Source organism: Manis javanica, chromosome 1, assembly GCF_040802235.1.
Source record: "Manis javanica isolate MJ-LG chromosome 1, MJ_LKY, whole genome shotgun sequence".
Classification (NCBI taxonomy): domain Eukaryota; kingdom Metazoa; phylum Chordata; class Mammalia; order Pholidota; family Manidae; genus Manis; species Manis javanica.
The window spans coordinates 147418168-147439664 of NC_133156.1; the positions used below are offsets into that span (position 1 = coordinate 147418168).

At 48.1% G+C, this 21497-nt stretch overlaps 1 long non-coding RNA gene across 1 annotated transcript; it reads right to left on the reverse strand.

Annotated features, from left to right (window-relative positions):
• Nucleotides 1-4959: 4959 nt before the first annotated feature.
• LOC118971873 (uncharacterized) lies at nucleotides 4960-17497 on the reverse strand. Its single transcript, XR_005060586.2, has 5 exons — nucleotides 17361-17497; nucleotides 15879-16002; nucleotides 12601-12806; nucleotides 6221-6358; nucleotides 4960-5044 (listed from the first exon to the last, which is right to left on the reverse strand). It is a non-coding gene; the product is annotated as an uncharacterized lncRNA (long non-coding RNA).
• Nucleotides 17498-21497: the final 4000 nt, after the last annotated feature.

Sequence of the window (21497 nt, forward strand, 5' to 3'; positions counted from 1 at the left end):
TCAATATAGAGTACCTGGCCCAGAAGAGGCATGCAATAATGATTAGCTTTCCTCCCTAGACAGGGGCCTTTCCTCTGCTACTTAGAATTCCTTAAGTTCAGAATTCTAGTGGAATTTTTATTCAAGGGTGAGTGTTCACATACTTATAATTCACCTAAAGATATCAAAATTTAGTGTGTCAAAATTAATAGAAAATAATGGAATAAATAATAAATTGTGCTTTTTCCCCAATTATTAAGTCTTTAGAGTTAAGGGCTAGAACTTTAAATGTCTTTTAATGATACACCCTCAACTCACAGTGCTGTGACCCAAATTAGTCCAGTCAACTAACCCCTGGCCTTCCTTCCAGCCTATGGCAGGGAGAGTCCACAGTCTATTGCTTGGTCCATCTGTGCTTCTTGAAGGGCCTGGGACCTCCACGGCCTCCCAAGACCTCGCTCTGTGGTAGCTCTGAAGCCCTGGACAGGTGCCCCTGAGGAAGGAGACCTCCAAACTCATGCTCACAGCCCACCGTCCACATTGAGAATTCCATCAAGTGTCTTCAAGAGGCACTGGGTAAGTCCTATGTCCGAACGCGTTCTCCATTTTCTTATGTATCAGCGGTATGGTGCCAGAATCTGCCTTGTCTCAGAGTCTTCATGATTCCATGACTGTACAAATGTTTTCCCTATTGCTTCAGAAAGCCATTATACTGTATACGTGTACTTGCACATTATCCAGAGAGTATTTTTTCCCCTTAGAAATAATATTGGGCATTGGTCTTCTGAAAAAACATTCTAGTGCTCAATAAGGCTGTTAAAACACTGTTTCTAGGTAAAAATGGTATTCTGCTCATGGAACTTTTCCCTAGAATATAATCTCTATTAAATGTGAGTATGCCTACAAAGATTTGGATTAACTCAATAATCTATTTATAAATCTAATATATATATACTACATTAATCAGTATTTTCCAGAAAAATGTGTGTGGGTAGGTAGATAGATAGATGATATAGATGTAGATATAGGTATGTAGGTGCATAGAGAGATGAGGGGTCTTATTGTATGGAATTGGTTCATGAGATTGTGAGGGTTCATGAGTGTGTGGATCTGGCTGGCAGGCCAAACCCCCAGGGAAAAGCTGATGTTGTAGCTCAAATCTGAAAGTTGTGTGCAGGCAGAATTCCTTCTTAATGAAGTTCAGTCTTCCCTCTTAAGGCCTTCACCTGATTGGATGAGGCCCACCCACACAGGGGAACAGTAATCTGCTTTAATCAAAGTCTACTGATTTAAATGCTAAGCACTTCTAAAAAAGTACCTTCACAGGGACATTTAAACCAAAAATTGAGTATCACGGCCTAACCAACTTGACACACAAAAAGTCCTACAAAATAAAATCTATAAAATAATGGGTTAGACTTTCTTCATCCCTGGGAATGAATTTGTCTCTGACCCTAAGTTGTCCTTTCCAGAAATTGGGGTGACTCTGCTTGTACAAGATGCTATAATGGAGCAGTGTAGTGCAAGACTCAGAGCCAGCCCGACCTGAGGTCCCCTGGCGCCTTTACAGGCTCCCTGAGAAATCTCGGTCAATCGACTTAATCTCTTGGAGCCTGTTTCCTAGTCTGTAAAGTTATCATACACACATGAAGCCTGAAGCACAAGAAGGAGGGGCATAACTGAGCTGTCTAAGAGGCTGTGCTGGGGACATGCTCACAGATGGCTGCTGTAAAAGTGAACACAAAGGGCCTCACACCATTATCTGCTATGTGCATGGCACCGAAGGCAGACTCAGATGAGGGTGGTGGTGACAGGTGAGCAATTAAACATGTGAGCTTCAAGGAGGAGGGCGGGGGTGATGGTAGCCGAGATACTACAGTTTTTAGGGCTGCTGAGGACCTGGGAGGTGCAGCTGGGGGGCCCGGCCCAGCATCCACGGGGGCGACTAAACCATCCCCATGCTGATTTTATAGGTGGTTGGTGGCAGAAAACACAATCACATTGGCAGGGTGTCCGAGTGCCACAAACATTCTAGAGCCAAGAATTTCTGCCCTGCTGTGGAGAACAAGGCAAGGAAGGCCCTGAGCTATACGTGTAGGTTCAGTTGCTTTCCGGTGCACTAAGTGCAAAATCCTTGCAAAGCCAGTTTATCTAATGGACGGTTAACATGTTGCTCTGCAGATGAGGTCCAGCCCTACAAATGCCAGACTGACGCCTCCCAATGAGCACATCTGAGAAGATACTGCTGATAGTCAAAGATGTCAGAGAACTAATAAATACAACATTGTTTTTTTTAAATCACAGAATCCAGGTTTGAGAGAAAAATAAAACAGGCATGTGTGACATTTGGGAACATTTTGCCTAGAAGCCTCTCCTTGCACTGAATTGAGCCAGGGAACACGTGGTGTTGAGCAGCGTCTTTGACAGACTCCCAGGGATCAGGACAGAGACTGGAATTTGGGCACTGCAAGCATGGAGGGGGCTCTTTAAACACCTAGGCATCACACTGGGACATCAAAGAGCTAAAACTTAGGGGCAAGGGTAAACCAGAAGAAGACTGACCCTCAGAGAAAATACGATAGCCAAACAGTGAGCTGTGCCTGGCCCTGAGCGCCAAGGTCCCCCCAGCTTTCTACCTCCCTGAGTCTAGTTACCTTCCAGAAGTAGATGGAAACTCTCTGCATGGGAGGGGAGCACCAGCCACAGCTTCAAATCATTTCTATGACTTCAAGATAAAGCACCTGTCCCTAGCCAGAGATTGCCACGCATGAGGGGATAAGAAAGCACTGTTTGAAATGAAGGGAGACACTTGACCCATAAGGCATCCAGACAACAGTGCTATCAGACGTGGGCTTGAAAATCACAAGGCTTCACATGCTTAAGAACATGATGGCTAGACTTTGAATTTTTGTAGACAGCTAGAAACTATTTTAGGAGCCCAAGGGGAACTACTAGAACTGAAAACCTACAATGATACCATGGATTTAACAAAAAACTATAAAAAGCTGAAGATGAAATTACTAACTGAAAGATAGATGATCCAGACCATATAATGAAAATTACAGAAAGAACACAAGAGACACAGCAATATAGTAAGAAGAGCTACATGACTTAGAGCTGAAGGCCCAGCATCTCAAGAGACCAGTAAAGAGGCAGAAGAATGATGACGATTCTGCAAAACCAATGAGACCTGAAGCCCCATATTCAATAGCTCTACAAACCCCAAACAGGAGAAATTAAAACTCGCCTGCACACAGCCAAGAAGAACACATGAAGCAAAAGAGAAATCAGGGCAAAGAGACAATGATTTTCAAAGTGAGGTCGATAAGAGGTAAACTGTTCCATAGAAAGAGTGGGATCCAGGGGAAAATAAATCCTAAACCCTAGGAATAAAAACAACAATAAAACAAGAATTTAAATTCATTCAAATTCTAGAAAAATATATCTTAAAACCAAAAGTGAAATGAAAACATGTTGAAGCAGAAATGGACAGGTTTTGTCAGCATGAAGGAAGTGCCCAAGAGAGTCTTCAAGCAGAAAAGGATTCCAGGTAACAACTGAAAGAAAAGAGAGTGTGAACTTGAGACGTGTGAATAAACCTAAATGAAATTGTTCATATAAAATAATGACAGTAACACAGAATTAAAATAAAGGTCAACAGTAAGACATAAGGTGGGGGAAGCTGGGCAGCGCTAGGGCATCCTGAACCTCATGTGCTGGGTGGAAAGAAGCAAAGCAGCCATGGGTATCTGACTTTTCCAGGCAAGGATGCCTGCAGCATTCTCTAGAGTGACCCCCGGGGTTAAAAAGAGCACGTGACTATGAAGCCACTAGAGGTGGGGAATGGAATAATTAAAAAATACTAAACCAGTCCAATAAAAAAAGGTTTAAGAAGAAAAACACCTCTTCCAGATATCAAGACTTACTATAAAGTTACCATCATTGAGACATTTTGGTACTGAGAGAAGGAGCAGCACATTTTTGAGAAATGGAATAATGTCTTTGGAAAACTGTGGGGTGGTAGCAGTTAAAAATGGTCACTTGCTATGTAACAAGGTGGCACTGAGAGCGAGGGGAACCTGATCATCTTTTCAGTAAATGGTGCTGGCCCCTTGGTACCCATATGGCAAAAAGCATGTCTTGTCCACTGCCTCATACAGTATGGTGACATCAGTTCCAGGTGGTCTGTAGATACACCTGTAAAATACAAACCATAAAGAGTCTAGAAAATAATATAGAAGATTATCTTCATGACTTAGGAGAAGATAAAAATAAATACAGAGCTGTGTTAAACTTAAGAAAATGTGTTCATCAAAAAAGATACCACCAGGGGAATAATAAGGCAAGCTTATAATTACATAAGCTTATACTGCATCATATTGTGTATGTCATTTAAATCACATAAAACTGCCAAAGGCCTTGAATTCAGACCCGCAGAGCACCACAAAACAAGACAGACAACCATATGGGAAAAAAACAGATGAGGCTAGAAAAGGCCCTTAAAGAAAGAGCATATCTAGAGGGTTGATAAACAGATGAAAACGTGTTTAACCTTATTATCCATCTAGGGAGACATGGATGTCAAGTCCAAGTGGGAGACACACCTCAAAAGAACGAACTCACATACTGACAGTAACAAGCCCAACGGCAGCTGCTTGGAAATCATCTGGCCTTAGCCTTGGCCTTACCTACTGAACACGCAAAAGCCTGCCCCCCACCCAACAGCCATACACCTGAGTCTCTGCCAAAAGACAGGTATGCAAATATTTGTTGCAGCATTATTCATAATAACCTCAAATTGGAAAAAATTATAATATCCTTCAAAAGCAGAATGTGTAAATACATGGTAAAATGCTAACATAATGAAATACCATAGAGGAAACAAAACGGTCAAACCACAGCTACATATGACACCATGGCTGAGTCTCACAGACAACTCAACAGGCAAACAATACCGCATAAGCCCACTTACATGAATTCAAACACAGGCGGTTGGCTGGGACTGGGAGGCAGCGTGAGCAGCACTTCTGGGCTCCTGGCAACGTTCCGCATCTTGACCTGAGGACTGATAATGCCAGGTATTCAGCTAATAGTAATTCACTGTCCACACAGCTATGATTTGTTCATTTTATATATATATGTGTTACATTTTATCAAAAAAAGGGGAAAAGCATGCTTTCAAATAAGAGCTTTAAAGTTTGATTGCTGAAGTTGGAAATAAATTCCTTGGGAAATACTAACAACCTATTTGACTAGATTTTGATATGTTTGATTTGAAATAGATTGTGCTTCTGGTAGCAGTACTTGGTGCTCTGAAAGACACAAAAGTTTGTGGAATAAATAAATGGAGCTTTGGGCATAGAAAAAGATATTGCTTTTCTTTGGGAGTAGACAGGCAGAGCTACTGTGAAGGAAGAAGTCTTCTGGAAGTTGGTCACTGAGCACCTGCCCAGCACTGCTAACATAGCAGGTGTGTCTGTTGGCGGCCCAGAAACCAGGACCTGGTAAGAGGATCCTAGTTCTTCATGAAGTTGGACTCTCCCTTGACCTCTGCCAGAGAAGGCTCATGTTGAACTGCAATGGTGACATATATGGGCTCCCATGAAGTACACAATAGAATATGGAATTTGAAATCAAAACACCTGCCATTAAGATTCTGTGCAGCTATTAAACTGTGTTGTTTTAGCAGACAATTTAACATGGTTGATCCGGAAGATAAAATATACACTATTTTGTTATTCTTAAAAGTAACATGAAACTACAATTTTATGGCCTTATTCACATAGATTTTAAATGAAATGTAGATGGTTGTATAGTCAGAGCTCCCATTGGGATGGGAGTGGTTGAACCATAGAAAAACAAAAATTTGATAAAGAATCAGGTGAGGAGAACTCTCGCTAAGAAGTTGTCCCAGCTTAGGCACTTCTGAGATTTTGAGTGATTGAGAAGCTCTGCAGAGATAACATATGGGGTCCTAAGGCATCTCACACCCCAGGCTTCTGAGAATAAGAGTGTGAAGCTGGCTCTGCTGGTATCTTCTAGGGAATCATCGCCATGAGCTTGTGCCTCTTTCTCTGGTCTGTCCAGTTCAGCAAACAGCGAATGTGACCAGTGAGGATATTCCTGCCTCATCTACACCTTCTCCATTAACCCTGAGAAGCCCGTCTAACTTTGGATGGAATAGGCACAGTGATACCCCTGGTGAAGGCTGGTATACTAAGTCCTCTTCATATTTTCTCACCTCCTTTAAAAATTTTTATCTTCAGTTTCCACCTCTGCCCCTCATGGGGTCACATGACAGACACGGCATTGTGGCTTCAGCACCACATATGTGGGGCCAGACCCTTGGAGGCCCTTCCAGGAGTCCATTATGGTTTCTCTGAAAGAATCATCCCAAACAAGAAGAATAAGATTCTGTTAAAGAAACTTTCCAAATCTATCAAACCAGGCTAATAATAGCAACTACATCCCAGGGCTTGAGGCTAAAATTATATTAAATTGAGGTAAGCATCAGAAACAGAAAAAGTTCTATAAATGATAAGCATCACCACCATTACCACTACTGTCTTTGTCCTCATCACTGTCACCACCACCACCATCAGTAGCATCTTTCTGGAACTGGCAGATTGCTTCTGCTTCTGCCTTCTTTTATTTTTTCCAGCCCCGCACTCCTGAGTGCTCCACCACATGGACCTGTGGGTGCCTGACCACGCCCGCCACAGAGACACTGGTGAAGGGGTGTGCTCCCCCTCTCTGACCACATGACAGTGGCAGGGAGCCATGTTAGCAGCCAACAGTGCAAGCTGGACATGCTGCAGACAAGCCCACATGCACGGCTGCAACTCAATGGTCACAGAGTAGGACGGCCTCCGTCCCAGGAGGTGGCGTGACCAGATGGCTGAGAACAAAGTCATTAAGAACCTGGCTGCCTGTGATCTTGACACGCAGCTGACCTGCACTGGAAGGGAGCCTAGCTGCAGTTCTTCTGCCTTGATGTTCTGAATGAAACTCATTTTGATGCGTGCCCGTGTTCTGCTTATTTATAGGGATGAGATGGAACCCAGGTGAGTTATTTGGCAGCAGAGGATTCTGCTGTTTTTAATCAAAGCAAATAAAAAGACAGTCTTTTTATTGAAAAGATGTATCCTCAATGCCTTTTACAGCCTGCAGATTGGTGTGTCTTCATCTTACATTCCTTTTAAAAGAGAGCACTCTTGAGAAGCAATCTATATTTTCCTGATTTCACAGAAAAGTACTTGAATAGTTCTGCCTTCCTGAATCAAGAAAGAAAAGAAGGGGAGAGAATAAGCCTACTGACCCAGGAGTCATCACACAGCACAAGCTCCTAGAAGGCGACGGCACAGGGGAGCTCCCGGCTCCAGGCACCAAGCCTTCGGCTGCCAGGAGGCAAATCGGATGTCACAAGACAAACATGAGAAGCCAAGACAGTGATGCCAGCGGGAGGGCACAGAGCGAGGACTGGGGCCCATGTGCCTGAGGCCATTCCTGTGGGTTTACCTACGGGCAAAAAAGACTCCACACCCACAATCAAGGGTCAAGTGGCATGCCACCTGGTATATCCCACATGGCAACAATGGGTAGGCAAGGAGAACATGCTTCTAAAGCCTTAGGACACACATTGTCCTCTTTGATTGCCCCCAGGGAGAAACCTGAAGGGACCAAGGCCCAGGAACGCCGCCAGTACAGGCTGACACGTCTCCATGATGAGCCAGGGAGAGAGATGATCTGTCTGGGCACGGCTGAGAGAAGGCATTTGAGGGCTTGCAGATATTCAAGTCTCACAACTTTACCAAAGACAGATATTGTTGCTGGGTGTCTAAAGTGTTCCTTCACCCAACTACACCAGAAAAAAATAACCCTATTTCCACGTTAACACTTTACTTTTTTAAAGCTTATTTATGTGGGTGAAGCATAACTTTGCCATCTCTTTATCTGTTTTGTGATTTTCAAACGACTCTTAGCACCAAACTCATTAATACCTCAGGGGAGTTTTCATTGCAAAAACGTCAGTCAGTTGAACCAGATAGGCAGAGCTTAGGGATCAGAACCTAGGACCTGAGCCTGAGAAGGTAAGTATTTACCAGGTCTATACTGGTAGGAGAGTATCTCCCCAAAATTCATGTCTTCCCTGAACCTCATAATAGGACTTTATTTGAAAAAAGGGTCCTTGCAGATGTAATGAGTTAAAGTGAGGTCATTTTGGATTAAGCTAGTGTGGATAAAATGGCAGTATTTCCAGAATCTCTTGCATCTCCATATCAATAGGTGTTTCCAAGGGTGGAGAGAAGTAGTCCTTCTCCATATCAGTATGTGATTACAAGGGGGAGGGGGACGAGGGTATATCTGGACCAGAGAGGTTGGGTGGGGCCCCTTTTTGCAGCCGGGTGGTGAGAGACATGGGCAAGTGGAAGTGGACGACCGGGCACTTGTAAGCAATAATTGGGTTTCTCCCACTTTATTTCTCCCTCTGACTGATTTTGGTTTCAAAGGTAATTTGCCCCAGGCTGAGAGAAAGATCTCCCCCTGCCCTGAAGTTACAGCTGGGTTCTACCCCAATGAGTGGTGACCTAATAGAAAGAGAAAACAGAGGCATGGGGAGAAGGCTAAGTGGTTAGGAACGTCAGGTAGAAAGACAGACACGAGCAGCCAGGGAAGCATGATAAGATTCAAAGAAAAATCGGCCCAAACTCTGCCCATGGAGTGTGGAGGGTCCCATGAGAAGACAACAGAGGCTCTGCAGGGAGATAACTTACTTGCTTATCAGAACCAGGCCAAGCCGGTCCCAACCTGATCCCAACGTGGGCACAATTGAACAGCACTAAGCTGCCCAGACCATGCCACATCATTGGAAAGGCTGCACACTGACAGGGATGGCTGTACAGGTGGGCTGTCAATCAAATAACCCCACCTTGTCAGTTAAAGAGGCGCCTCCCAGCCAGAATATAATATGAAGGCCTCCCACCTAATGGGCGGGGGCCTTCATCTGTCTTGACTCTGGCCCGCTCCTCCCTTGCAGTGTATTCAAATAAACTTTTCCCTCTGCTTTGCAAGTGTGTTTCTGCCTTTCAATTCTTTGTCATGGTGGGGACAAATAGCACAAATAACAATGTGACTTCCTAAGACTGAATACTCAAACTAAAAATAGCTACCATTTGTTAAGGGCAGCATTGTAATGTCCTGAGTGCACAACTGCACTACCTTGTCAGACCCGCACAAGAGTCCGGAGGTGGGCTTGAGGATACTGAGGGGAAGCTGGAAATGGGGTGAAGCGACCCGCTCAGGCTCACAGGAGTACACAGACGGCAGAGCTGCGGGCGCAGGCCCATGGGTTTGATGCACACTGTGAACCGCAGTCCTGCGTCCCCAGAGAGTGGCCAGTTCTTTGCGCCCCTACGTCGGCATGCTCTCCAGCTAAGAAAAGGGCTACCATTTCAGCTGCAAGGCCTTGCCACCACCACCACCACCCCCACCATTATGGGCACAGTTACTGTCAAGTTCCTCTGAGGCAAAGAGGCTGCAGCCAGGCCTGTACCAATGGCTGGAGTCAATCATGGCTTCTTTGGCAGGAGCAAACTACAAACACCCACCTTACGGTGTCCTCTGCCGGCTTTCTAGAAAGCTCAGGGGGAAGGTCAGAGACGCAGTTAAAGGACAGGGCCAGGGCAACCTGCCAAGCGACAGCTCAGAGAACATTTCCTCATCAGGCATTAAAATCTTCACGAGCCTCATCACCCTGGGCAAGCCTGCAGGCACCTTGCTGGGCCTGTTTCCTTGTATGTAAAATGAAGGGACTTGATTGTGTGGGATTTAGGGTCCTGTGGCTCGGTTCATCTTTTGACTGTAGAAATTCCATCAAGACTAAAGCCAGCTTTGCCTCAGATAGGGACAAACAAATGTGAACCCAGTGCAGAAGCCCCTTCGCCCAGCACAGTCAGACACAGTGTGGAGGAGGCACAATGGGCCTTTATGCGACACCACACTGCACTCCCCTACAGAGGCCAGGCCCACGCTGCAGCATGGCAGGTGGGCTCTGTCCCCAAGCACCAGACAGCCCAGGCCAGTCACCACCTAGAGCTCTGAGCCCCAACGGCACTGGGAGTCAGGCCAGGCTGTGTCTGGGGGGAGTATTTCCTTTCTCATTTTGTAAACTTGACTGTCAAGAGTCCCAGCTTAGCCCCCGACCTCCAGGAGAGCTATTTCTACTATGGAATTGGGGTGGGCATGGTGCTCCGGACACTCCCAAGCAAGGCCAATGAGCTCTGAGCATCGGGAAGGCCAAGCCCTACAGCTCACCTCCGGGAAAAGCACCTTGAGGAGGAAGTGATGGGGAACAAAGTCCTTGGTGCCTTCTAACCCCCAGGGCCTTTGTGAGCGTTCCCCACCCACCCAGCCAACGCCCTGAGCACCCATGATATGATGCCTCTTCTGGAGACCAGCACTGAGCCGGCTTCATACAATGTCCACCCTGCAGATATCCCATCCTAGTGGGGGACATGACCAGCAAGAGAAACAAACAAACGGGTCATGTGCTGTGTGGTGAAGGTGGTCAGGAGAAAGCAAAGGGGAGATAGCGGACCCACGGTCCAGAGAGGCACCCCTGAGAAGACGGGGTTTCAGGGATGCCTGAGGGGGGAGGGGCAGGAGGCAGAGCATGCCCCTGTGGGACATCAGGCAGGGGGAGTAGCAGAGGCCGAGTCCTGAGGGTCAGGTGGGAGCCGGCAGGTTTGAGGACAAGCAGGGATGCCAGCATGGAGGAAGGCTGGTGTGGAGGGAGGCAGGACACAGGGAGGCCAACAAGCAGGGAGGCTGGCCTGGCCAGAGTAGAGTACAGCAAGGGGAAGTCACGTGGGTGGCATGGGGCTGAATACCACGGGGTGTGGCAGTGCAATGTAAGAACTTGCTTTCACTCCAAGTAACACGAAAACCACTGAGGTCTTAGACAGGGAAGTGCTGTGATGGGGCTTGGGTTTTGGCTGACTCCTCTGGCTGCTGCACTGGAAGGGGCGGAGCAAGGGGAGCAGCCGAGCAGTTGGGAGGGGTCTGTAGTGGTGCAGGTTGGAGTTGGCGCATGGCCAGAGAGGGGAGCCGGTGGGCCTGGGCAAAGTAGCCAGGCCTGGGGTGTGTGTCAAGAGCATGCCCCTCGCTACTGCTGAGCCATCACCCTGGGTTCCTGAGCCCGGGCAGGGGAGGGGGAAGCTGCCATTTCCTATGACAGGGAGAGCAGGGGACGGCAGCCCTGGCACGCTCAGCCCTACCTGCACCCCCCACATCTCCGGTGCCCATCGTGGTACAGCTAGCCAGGTGTCAAAGCCTGAGTTCAGGATATTGATCAGGGCTGGAGCTATAAACTGTGAACCAACAGCAGTCATAGGATGTTTAAACCCAGGAGAGTTCAGGATAGATGGAGAAGGGAAGAAGTTGAGGACGGAACCGGAGGCATGCGAAGGCTTTGCAGTCAAGGACAAGAAAAGGATTCCACAAAGGAGGCTTCAGGGAAATCGTGGAGGCAGGAGGGAAGCTGGTCATGATAGCTGGTCATGCGTCCCGAAGTCCAAGGGGTCGGCCTTGCAAAGGGAAGGGGGCAGCTGCAAGCACCTGCTGCAGGAGGGCCAGGTGAGTGCACACGCAGGAGTGCCTCGGCATGTCGATGGGGGGCCGCCTCCTGTGACCTCGGCCAGGGCCCACTGGAGTGGTGGGGACAAGAGCCTGACGTACATGATGTCAAGAGCAAAATGCGGGCAGCTGCTAGAGGGAAAAGTGGGAGAAAAGGGAAGCGATTTTTGACCAGTGCCAATGGGAAGCAACAATCCAGCAGAGAGCAAAGGTGATCCTGAAGGAGAAAGGGGACAGCCACCCTCCTGATGTCCTCCCAGTGCCCACATTCATCCCGGCACAGCTGCTGGGGGTGGATGCTCACAGCCATCCTTTCCTGATCACTCCCACGCTCTCCATGAAACTAGAGAAGCCTGGGAATGGGCTGGTGTAGTGGGTGGGGGTGCTTGAGTTTGGGTGAGTTTTATGAGATAGATTTTCAAAAGTTCAATTACTGGGTTTAAGAGGATAATGATGTAAGGCCCTGAGAGCATATTGTCAAATTTATTTTCAAAGAATCATAACCATTTAGAGTGGTGCCAATAATACATGAGCATGCCCGTGTCACTGTGCCCTCTCCAGCCAAACTAAATTTTATAATGAAGGAAACTATTAATTTGAAGCATAAGACCCATAGTTTTATTTTCCTCACAGGTGCAGGCAGATATGGAATGACAACAAGGGCAGCTGGAATGACAGGAGAGGGAACCGAAGGTGTGGGCATGGGGCCTGGGGGAGAGTGAGACAGAGGGAGGTGAGTGGGGGGGCGGAGGGGAAACGAGAGGCCAAAAGAGAACGGAGAATGGAGATAAAGGCCAGGCGGCTGTGTGGGGCACTGTGTCGAGAAGGATTCTGAGGCTCAGTCAGAGCTCGCTTGGAGTTGAGTATGAGGAGCGCCAGATGTGACTCGGCTTGATGGGGTTCCAGGGCAGGTGTGTCTGAGAATTAAACCAACACCAAGGAGAGGCCCAGGCACGAGTCATTAACAAAGATGAATTCCTTCCTTACCTGCACTTGCCCAACCTGCTTGAGAATTCTTTCTTGTTCAGAGTCAAGGACCCTCACGGGTCTGGGCTGAGGTTTCACCTGGTGCTTGGGGAGAGCCTGCCCAGATGCTGCTGCTCAGCACACACAGAGAGAGTAAAGGTTGCTGATTCCTGACCTGCGATGTCGCTGTGATGGAATTGCCACCTCGTTTATCAGCTCATTGTTTCCTAGAGGTTAGAGCACACATTTTAGATAAACAGCATTAGGGAAAAAAAAGTACAAAAACATTTTGATATGGGCCTGTGTCACCTGCGTCCTGTGTCCGCTTGGCTCTGCACTGCGTGGGGACTGGCCCCCACCACTGTGGGGTGTGGGGAGCCACGGGGCCTGGGACGGAGGGAGATTATGTTCTGAGAACATCCCAAAGAAGGGAGATTTTCAGGGGGCTCCTGCAGCTGCAGTTCTGTCCAGGTCATCCAGGCAACGGGAGTTTGCAGGCCTGAATCTGAGCTCTCTGCAGCCCCTCCCTGCTTATCAGGGGTAAAATGGAGACTTGGAAATAGAATGAAATAGCAAAAAGACAAAATGCAGTACGTTGAGCAATGAGAAAGCTTTATTTAAAGATACGCATTTAAAGAGAGAAAAAATGTGGGTGTCCTCAGAAACTAGGGGTGCTAAAAGGCTGGGGGGTTCCTTCCCTCTTTTAAGGATTTTTCAGAAGGTCAGGGGCTGTAAACATGTAAAGTGGTCTCAAAATGCTTATCTCTGGTGAGAGACATTAAGTCTCTTCTCTTGTGTTACCAGTCCTCTAAGTAATTCTGCAAAATTAACAACACAAGAAATTTCCTGACTAGTCCTCCCCAAGAGAGCAGCTTTCCTCTGGGAACATATTAATCAAGTCCACCTGCCCTGCCCCTAGGGGTGGCTGAGTTATTGTCTGTTTGCGAAAGAATATGTGAGGAATCTTACTTCCTAACTTCCTGGTTTTAAGGTGGAATCTTAGCTTTAAGATGGTAACTTTCCTGTTCTTGCTATACAGTTTATTTCCCAGTTTTATTCGTGATAGGCAGGAAAAGTTAACCATGTGTTTGCCTCATGTCCCTGCCCCACATCATCTGCAACGTAAACTACCCTCTGCCAAGTAAGGTGACATATTCACAGGTTCCAGGAATTTGCTCTTGGACATCTTGGTGCAGTGGAGGGTGTCATTATTCTGCCAACTGCAGTTGAAAAGGAAATAGATATTGGATGGACCCCCCACAGCATCAGTCATTTGGGTGAACACATGGATCCTAGCGGTAAGCAGTTCAATTAAAATAGCCCCATTTCCCTCTTTTGACAGGATTATACTAACAGGAACTGAAGAAGCCACCATCATGTATCTGGGTTTTAACACTGAATGAGGGAACTGAGACATGGGAAGTATGAACAGCCAGCCCAAGGCCACTGAACAAAAGAGCTGAGATTTGAAATCAGGGGTCACAAGGTCAGGAGCAAGGTGGGAGTAGAGCCAGGGTCAGAGGTCCCTCTCACCAGTCCCCTGCACCACACCACCCTGCGGGCCCTTCTCAGGGCCCCAGGCCCAGACTCGGCCAGCAGACAAAGGTACCGGATTCTCTGGCAGCCATATTGTATGGTTGCATTCAAGATGGAGAAGTTTGGTCAGCAGACTTTCTGAATGGAACCAGATACTAAATATTTGGGCTCTAAAGCTAGATGGTCTCTGTCACAACTCCTCAGGTGGGGTAGTGTAGTGCAAAGTCAGCCCCAGGTATGACTGTTTTAAATGATGCGTGTGGCTGTGCAGAAGATGGGCCAGCTTTGGCCAAGGGCCTCATTGCTGATGCTGGTCTGGGCCGTAATCCAGCAGCAGCTCATTTTGTAAGCCGCCAGGAACCCGGAAGTGGAGGGTGCTGAGTCCGCTCTGGGGAAACACAGGGTTAGGTTTCTGACCACATTTTTGTCAGCCTCTTGAGGTGGGGCAGGGACATGGGACAAGCATCATGATTAACTTTTCCTGCCTATGATGAAATGCTGAGATATAAACAGTGCAGTAAGAACAGGAGGGACCCCACTGTAAGGCTAAGATTCTATTTTTATAGAGTTGAGACGTAAGACTCCTAACATATTCTTTGATAATTAGACAATAACCCGCCCAATCCTAAGGCAGGGCAGGCAGTCTTAACTGATATGTCCCCACTGCTTGGGGGTCACCACTTTCTTGGAGAAGAACAAGATCAATAAATCCCTTGTGTGAAGTTTCTCCTACAGAATTACCCAGAGGACTGACTGTGGAGGAGTCACTGGAGACAGACATGGTGAGACCACAGTCAAGCCCATGCCCAACAACCCCCACTCCAGCCTTTGCCCATTCCTGAGAGCCTTCAAAGAGAATCCCTGACCTTTCAGTGCACCTCCCCTCTCTGAGGGTGTCTGTATTTTTCTTTCTTTAAGTGCATACTTTTAAATAAATCTTTCTCACTGCTCAAATTACTGTGGTTGGTCTCTTTGCCATGTCATTTTATTTCCAAGTCTTCACTCTGTCTCTGCTTTACTCCTGATAAGTGGGGAGGAGCTACTGAGAGCTCTGATTTGGGCCTGCATGGTTCCGTGGCCTGGGGGACCTGGGCAGAGCTGCGGCTGTGAGACCTGCTGTTAGTAGCCTGCCTGAAAATCTCCCTTCTTTGGAACATTCTCAGAACATAATTTCATTCCATCCCATGCCCCACAGCTCCCCAAATCCTGGGGTGGTAGGGGTTCAGTCCCCATGCTGTGCAGATCCAAGCAGACACGGGACACCAGGTGACCCTGGCTTCAGGAGTCTGCAAGGGAATCAATCTGCCCAGGGCCAAGAACTCTCCCTCTTTCCCTCTTCCCATTCCTGTTCTCTGCTGCCTGCAAGGCAGCCCCATTCCCTGCTGCTCTCACTCTAATGAATTCCTTCCTTACCTGCACTCGCCTGACCTGCTCGAGAATTCTTTCTCATTCAGAGTCAAGAACCCTCCCCAATCCAGGTTTCTCCTAGTGTGCCGGGAGAGACCTCCCCAGATGCACTCAGCAACACTCAATACACAACCTTGTTTTATGTGTGTTTCTGTTTAGGCACCTCGTTCATTATACCACTGACTCATCAATATTAAACTCACGCCTGAGGGAAGCTCCTCTAACACATGTACTTTGTTGTGAGGTTCAGCTGCAACCTTCTTGTGCTTAGGGACGTAGCACTTCACAACACTTGGGAAGCACTGTAAACAGCAAAATCACCAACAAAAAGCACAAAATGATCATGCAAAGGCCACCTGCAGGGTGAGAGCTGACATGAGAAGGCTGGGTGTGCCTTGTTCCTCCTTCTCTGGACGTGTGTGTGTCAGGAACTGGAATTCTTTGCTGCTGCAGGCATGTCTGCACATGGTCATGGAAGCCCTGAGATGGGGAACAAATAAACATCAGCAGGTGGGCTATTGCACCACAGTTAATGAGGATGGACTGTGTGAGAGCAGCAACGAGATTGCTCATCCTGAGAGATGCCACATTGGGAAGATTTGGTACTGTGACATCAGCACCACCAGGGATGCTGGCCCTAAACAGCTGAGGGCCCTCCAGGGCTCCCACCAGCCCTGTGCCGCTGTCCCCACTGGAAGAGGCCCATCGATGGCCAGTGTTGGCCAGGCCCTGCCCACAGCCTTTTCATCAATATCACTGGCCAGGACCTAGCGCTCACTGATCAATGTGCAGATGACAGGGTGCTCAGAGGAACAGCATGTGGATAGTTGTATTATGGGCAGGACTGAGATCCTACAGCCATGCCCGGCTATGTCACACGGCCCAGGAGGAAGCTCAGACCTGTGAACCCAGTGAGTGATGGCTTCAGTTTCTGTGGCCCAGAGCCCTGTATAAGAGACCCACAGTTCTAATGTGACATGGCCTCAGAAAACTGACATGATTGAAGCATCTGTTACACCAACAGCAACGGAGGTGCTATTGGCCTCAGTGTATGCATGAAGAATCTGAGACTCAGAGAGGAATAGCCGTTTAACCAAGGCCACACAGGAGGAATCCAAACTGCGTGCTGACCATCAGGCCCTCTCTCCACTCACCTCACAGCGTTGCAAATATTTCTGAATCGCCCCCACATGGCTTATAGATTAAGCCATGAAACCAGCATCACCTGAACATCAATTGCTTTTTCATCTCATGGCTGCCAGGTCACAGAGCCAGAAATGCTAAAATTTTATTTAAAATTAAAGCTACCATATGATACAGCAATTGTACTTCTGGGCATTTATCCAAAGGAATTGAAAGCCAGATCTTGAGGCGATGTCAGCACCCCCAGGTCAGTGCAGCACCGTGCACATAGCCATTATGTGGAAACACCCCACGTGTCTATCAATGGGTGAATGGTTAAGAAGATATGAAATACATGTGTGTACATACACGGTCCAATGCATAAATAAAGGTGGCAAGATATATTCCATCTCTTTTGGGTTCAAGCTTCAGAATTCTACTGATTCTGATGGGCAGGGAGCTTTAGGAGTTATGTATGAAGAGCAAACCACAGCATCATTATACAACAGTGAGAAGAGTCTACTCCTTACAGTGGAATTTGACCCAGCACAGAGTGGTGTGCATGTGGATCCCAGTCACGCCATGTGGGTCGGGGCAGAGTTCCATCCCAAACAGGCAAGGGCACTCTGCCAGCCTCCAAGACGATTGGTCAGAAACTTAACATTTGTCAAACGAGACACTCATGGCTTTCTTAGGACCCCTCAGATAGTGCTCACCGATTGCAAGGGGCACACCTCATCGGTGGGGTGATGGCAGCTGGGCGGCCAGGCACAGGAAGGTCAGTCCTAATGCTCCCCACCTTGGGCCTTTACGGATCCATGCATTAGGTGGAACTGTTAACATTTTCCAGATCTGTGGAGAGAAAACACGGGCTAAAATATTTTGTTCTCCTAGTAGGGATCTTTATATATACATGGCACATCTGTTTATTAGGTGATAATTTGTACTTATTTGAAAACTCTTCTGGACCTATTTCTCCCAAATGGTATAAAATTGTGACAATTGTCTCCCAGGGAGGCACCTGCTGCTCAGGCCTGTGACAAAAAAGAGGAGACCATTTGTCAGGATGGATCTTGCAAGACCTGAAACCCCTGTATGAAATGGCAGTGTACTGGCTCACGACTACACTTGGGGAGTGCCCATCTCCCCCCTCCTCGACTCTGTTCTGCTCTCCTGGCCTCGGCTGTCCAGCGTGGGAGAGGGGTCAGCTCCAGGCAGAGGTCCTCCCAGCCCCAGGAAAGCACTGCCTCTGGGGTCAGCACACCTGACCCACCTGCACCGACGGGCAGGGGGACGTGGCCCCAGAGCACGCACGCCCAACCCACAGGTGCAGCCCTTAGTGCTACCAAGAGAGATCTTCCCTGGGCTCCTAGCGGAGAGTAGGGCGCAGGTGGAGTGGCCAGGGCTGAAATCTCGGTGCCATCACAGCTCAGTGCAGAACCCCTCTGGGCAAACTCTTGGGTTCTCTGCAGCCACCCCACTGCTCACACGCCTCTTGTCGCTGCCACATCACCAGCCCCTCAGCCTCTGGCTTGTCCTGAGCATCTCCTGATCCTCCTGGGGCCCCCAGCTGCCTGTCCAGACAGCCCGTCTCTGGCACAGCACCTCTGGCCTGATGCTGAGCAGCGGAGCTGACCAGCTGCCTGCCCTGTCTTCTGGCACTGCCACCACTTCCTGAAGACATCAAATGCATGGGATCTGGTTCCCACACATCTGCCCTAGGGAAGTGCAATCACAAGGACTTGGGGGAATGTTTGGCCGGCAGTGCGAACCAAGACTCAGGAGCCCACACTTCTCCTTTCTCTGCTCCGTGGTCTGGAGTGATCCCACAGAGCAGAGCAGGTCCACCTGCTGAGCATCTCCCTACCTGGCAATGGCTCTCCCTGGCAATGCTTCCGACCTGCTGCACACTGGATACGCATCACCCCCAGCCCCACACCCACGTGTTGAAGCCTAATCCAATGAGATGGAGTCTTTGGAAAGTAAATAGGTATGCCTGAGGTCGTGAGGGTGGGGATGCATGACGGGACAGGTGTCCTTAGAGGAGACTCCACAGAGCGCGCCTCCTCACTCTGCCTCTCATCTGGCATGGGAAGATACAGCAAGAAGACAGCCATCTGCAAACCAGGAAGTGGCCCTTCCTGGGTCTGCTGGCACCTTGACCTCCAGAATTACATGAGGTACATGTGTGTTGTTTAATTCCATGTTATTTGTTATGGCAGTCCTGGCAGATGAAGCAGCACCCTGGTATCCCTGGCCTCACGCCACAGTACTGAACCAGCATATAGTAACCCTTTCCCCAGGCTCTGATCTTTGGGGAAGGCAAGGCTGGTTTAAAATTTTCCATTTTTAAAATGAAGATGAAAAGGCTAAATCAAACACAGAGAAGCTAATATTCATTGTGTGCTAGCGGCACATTGGTGCCATGCTAAACACTTCTGCACCTACCAGCTCCAGTTCTCAAGCAACCTTTGGGGAGTCCTGCTGTCATCTCTTCCACAAATATGGCAAGTGAGGCTCACAGTCAGAGGGATCTGGGCAGGAGGGAGTCGCAGGCCGGTCAGGGGCTGCGCAGGCCTCCGGCTCCATGGTCTGGCCTCGGAGTGGCACGTTCTTCACCTCTTCGCACCATCTGTAAAGCCAGGAGAACACGGCTGGCACAAAGGCTTCCCTTTGCCTCCATCTGTCTTTACAATTATAATAGAGTATTGGCTTCCTTTACCTCAGCATGACTTTGGAGTCTGTGATAATCCTCAAATGTATGTTTTTAGCTATGGGGAGAATCGTTCTCATGACACCTCCCATAAACACTTTGGCCACATTTGGGGTCAGAGCCCAGAAACAATAAAATGAATGAACAGAATATATGCCATTAAATCATTCCACAAGATCCTTGACAATGCATAAATACTTACCTCATAAATACTTATTCCTGGAAGCTGGTATTGTTTCTGAAATTATTGGCAGCATATTGATTTTTATTATAGTACTGCAAGTTTATCCAATTTTAGTATATTTGGTCCTTTTTGACTTAACGATTTTTTTGAGCAACTTTCTGATCCCAGGAAAACAGATACATTAGACGTGCGTTCTAGGAGCTGAGTGGCACCTGAGTCCAGAGCCCCGCATGCATTTTCCCCATGCTTGCCCTGCATGAGGGTCACACCCTGCACCTTCTCCTCCAGTCTCTTTCCTTCCAATCCTAGAAGAAACTATTATTGCTCCTAGGAAGCCAGTGTCACATGCTATTTCCAGATCATTGGAAAAACTATTGATGTCTTTATGTTTCCTGGGCTGTTCCCAAACACAATCCTAGCCTGGTGCTCCAGGTGACAGCCACTGGGAGAGCAGCAGGTGGAGCAAGGAAGTAGAGGAAGGGCCTTCAATGCAGAACTGAGGGACAGGGGCGGGGAGGCAGCCTGAGGCTGGGGGAGAGGAAGGTGCAGAGGGGTGAGCCCCAGGCTGTGCTGGGAGACAGCATGGGTCCAGCAGGGGCTGCAGCAGGAACCGCCAGTCAGCTCTGCCTGCCACCTTCCCCCTCAGTTCTCCCCACCTGCCTTCTGCTCTGCAACCTGTGGCCCATCCCAGCCTGGATGCAGTTGCTTCCGTTATGTGCAGAGAACAACTGCACCATTGGACACATTGAGCAGGGACCCATCATGGGATTCTACAACCTGCCCAGTGCGCCCCGTGAGAGGCAGAGGACAGTGTGGCTTTTGAAAGGCAATGGTGTGACTATGGGTCAGAAAGGAGCTTCTGACCTGAGGATGCAGGAGGGAAGGGCTTTGGGACAACCCTGCACTGAGCAAGTCTATGGCACCATTTTTTCCAAGAGCATTTGCTTGCTTGTGTCTCTGTCACATTTCAGTAATTCTCCCAATATTTCAAACTCTTCCATTATCATTGTATTTGTTATGATGATCTGTGATCAGTAATTATGACTTGTTGAAAGCTCAGATGGTGGTTAGCATTTTTATGCAACAGGGCACATTTTAATTAAGTTATGTCTATTGTTTTTTAGACATAATGTGATTGCACACTTAATAGGCTCCAGTATAGCATAAACATAACTTTCATGCACTGGGAAACCAAAAGATTCATTTGATTTGCTTTATTGTGATGATAACTTTATTTTGGTGATGTGGAACCGAACCACAGTCTCTCCGAGGTGTACCTGTACATCCAGAGGAAGGGCCGGGGCAGGGTAGCCAGGAGCGTGAGTCAGGCCATGTGCATGGGTTGCGCTGGTGTGGACCAGGGTGGCAGGGTCCAGGTGGGGTGGACCATCCCCCAGAGCCAGGCATTCTAGTTACAACTGAGCAATTAATCCCCAAATGACTAAGAACTGACATTCACCTACCTGCTGAGTTCACACTAGAGTGATCAACAGCATAATAGCCCTCAGCAGAAAGAGGCCCAGCATGATTAAAAAGCCACAAAGCCCAAGATGGAGAGATTACATTTCACAATTTTGCAGCCGACCACTATTTTTCATGGAGGAAATAATGAACAGGTACCTCATGAAGAATTATGTGATAGGCAATACAGTCCCCCATTTTAGGGAATCTGGATGCATAAATATGAATGCCCCTGTCCCCAAATATGCCAGCTGGAAGACACCCTCATCTATCATTTCAGGAATGTTTCCTTCCAAATAATGACCTTTTGCACAAGGCCACCTGCTTCCTCTGCCTCAGGATGCTGTGCTGGTGCAGAGGGCAACACAGCCGGTGTGTTAGTCTGGGGTCTCCAAAGACACAGACCAGTGGGCCCCGTATCATTCAGGGATATGTGGTTCCGTGTCTAGGCATGAACCTGGTGTGGTGGATGGATATATATGAACGGGTAGATGG